The following is a 2500-nucleotide window of genomic DNA, read 5'->3' as shown; positions in this document are numbered from 1 at the left end:
TGACTGCGGGGCCAGGCTAGGCAGGGTCGTGGGGAGCAGTGCTGATTGAGGGTTTATGTGTGTGTCGGGCGTTCAGCCTGTTAGAGGGCGTCAGACGACAGTGCAGACCTGTGTGACTCAGCCTGGGCAAGCGTGTGCATTCCGGACAGCCGCACTCTGCCAGCGCTGCTTCCAGTAAGAGGGGAGGGGAGGGGGGGGGGGGGGGGGGGGCGGGGGCGGGGCGGGGGCAGGGCAGCGTACACATCCGGGACAGTCGTGATATTCTGCACTGAAGGGAGGGGTGTGTTCTGTGTGTGTAACAAAAACTCACAGTGCTGGGAAAGTCAGGGACAGTTGTGTTTAGCTCTCTGTTCATGAAAACATCCTGCAGATAATATAACATCTCAGTCTCCACAGTTTAGTGAACACCTGCTCTCCTTTTTGAAGCACGTCCTGTTCCAAGAGCGTAGTTCTTTTAAAGCATGTGAAAATTCAGTTAAAATAATGACATTTCAAGTTGAGCGACTGGCCCTGAGCAGGTGAGGTCAGTCCGTGAGCCGCTGGTCCAGTCTGTCATAGAGTAATTTTCCATTAGGCATCTCATTGTTCAGCTTTAGATTTGAGATTTAGATTTCACATGAAAAACCACAGACCAACACTCCCAGTGAAGCTGAGATGTGGAAAGAACAGTCTACCGTCAGCGTCTTCTCTTTCCCCTGGGATGTCATTTTCCTGTAAACGAGAATTGGTATATTCCAGATCCCAAACCCCAAAACTCACCGCAGGTCTGTTCTGAGGTTTGGGACTAACTAAGGAGACAGTGATGGGGACCCTGTTGTCCAATTTGAACAGACTGAGGTGATGTTTGTATGTTAGGTACACAGACTGAGGTGATGTTTGTATGTTAGGTACACAGACTGAGGTGATGTTTGTATGTTAGGTACACAGACTGAGGTGATGTTTGTATGTTAGGTAAACAGACTGTGGTGATGTTTGTATGTTAGGTACACAGACTGTGGTGATGTTTGTATGTTAGGTAAACAGACTGAGGTGATGTTTGTATGTTAGGTACACAGACTGTGGGGATGTTTGTATGTTAGGTACACAGACTGAGGTGATGTTTGTATGTTAGGTACACAGACTGTGGGGATGTTTGTATGTTAGGTACACAGACTGAGGTGATGTTTGTATGTTAGGTAAACAGACTGAGGTGATGTTTGTATGTTAGGTAAACAGACTGAGGTGATGTTTGTATGTTAGGTACACAGACTGAGGTGATGTTTGTATGTTAGGTAAACAGACTGAGGTGATGTTTGTATGTTAAGTACACAGACTGAGGTGATGTTTGTATGTTAGGTACACAGACTGTGGGGATATTTGTATGTTAGGTACACAGACTGAGGTGATGTTTGTATGTTAGGTACACAGACTGAGGTGATGTTTGTATGTTAGGTACACAGACTGAGGTGATGTTTGTATGTTAGGTAAACAGACTGAGGTGATGTTTGTATGTTAGGTACATAGACTGAGGTGATGTTTGTATGTTAGGTACACAGACTGAGGTGATGTTTGTATGTTAGGTACACAGACTGAGGTGATGTTTGTATGTTAGGTACACAGACTGAGTTGATGTTTGTATGTTAGGTACACAGACTGAGGTGATGTTTGTATGTTAGGTACACAGACTGTGGTGATGTTTGTATGTTAGGTACACAGACTGTGGGGATGTTTGTATGTTAGGTACATAGACTGAGGTGATGTTTGTATGTTAGGTACATAGACTGAGGTGATGTTTGTATGTTAGGTACACAGACTGAGGTGATGTTTGTATGTTAGGTACACAGACTGTGGTGATGTTTGTATGTTAGGTAAACAGACTGTGGTGATGTTTGTATGTTAGGTACACAGACTGTGGGGATGTTTGTATGTTAGGTACACAGACTGAGGTGATGTTTGTATGTTAGGTACAGAGCTACAGTGGTTACTACTGTGGAGCAGGTTGCTGTCTGTGTGTGTCGCTGTGTTGAGAGCTCTGTGTTGCTGTTTCTGTGTGTGTTGCTGTGTTGAGAGGGCTGTGTGTTGCTGTCTGTGTGTGTTGCTGTGTTGAGGATTCTGTGTTGCTGTCTGTGTGTGTTGCTGTGTTGAGGATTCTGTGTTGCTGTCTGTGTGTGTTGCTGTGTTGAGAGCTCTGTGTTGCTGTCTGTGTGTGTTGCTGTGTTGAGAATTCTGTGTTGCTGTCTGTGTGTGTTGCTGTGTTGAGAGGGCTCTGTGTTGCTGTCTGTGTGTGTCGCTGTGTTGAGGATTCTCTATTGCTGTCTGTGTGTGTCGCTGTGTTGAGAGCTGTGTGTTGCTGTCTGTGTGTGTTGCTGTGTTGAGGATTCTGTGTTGCTGTCTGTGTGTCGCTGTGTTGAGGATTCTCTATTGCTGTCTGTGTGTGTCGCTGTGTTGAGAGCTGTGTGTTGCTGTCTGTGTGTGTTGCTGTGTTGAGGATTCTGTGTTGCTGTCTGTGTGTGTCGCTGTG

The 2500-nt window shown here is 45.9% G+C and overlaps 1 protein-coding gene across 1 annotated transcript in view; it reads left to right on the top strand.

Annotated features, from left to right (window-relative positions):
* The window catches only part of LOC115830304 (fibronectin type-III domain-containing protein 3a-like), a 29023-nt gene that overhangs the window by 5801 nt on the left and 20722 nt on the right, over nucleotides 1–2500 (top strand). The window lies entirely within an intron of this gene.

Source organism: Chanos chanos, chromosome 2 (assembly GCF_902362185.1).
Source record: "Chanos chanos chromosome 2, fChaCha1.1, whole genome shotgun sequence".
NCBI classification, from domain to species: Eukaryota; Metazoa; Chordata; class Actinopteri; order Gonorynchiformes; family Chanidae; genus Chanos; species Chanos chanos.
This window is presented reverse-complemented; position numbering and strand designations above follow the sequence as displayed.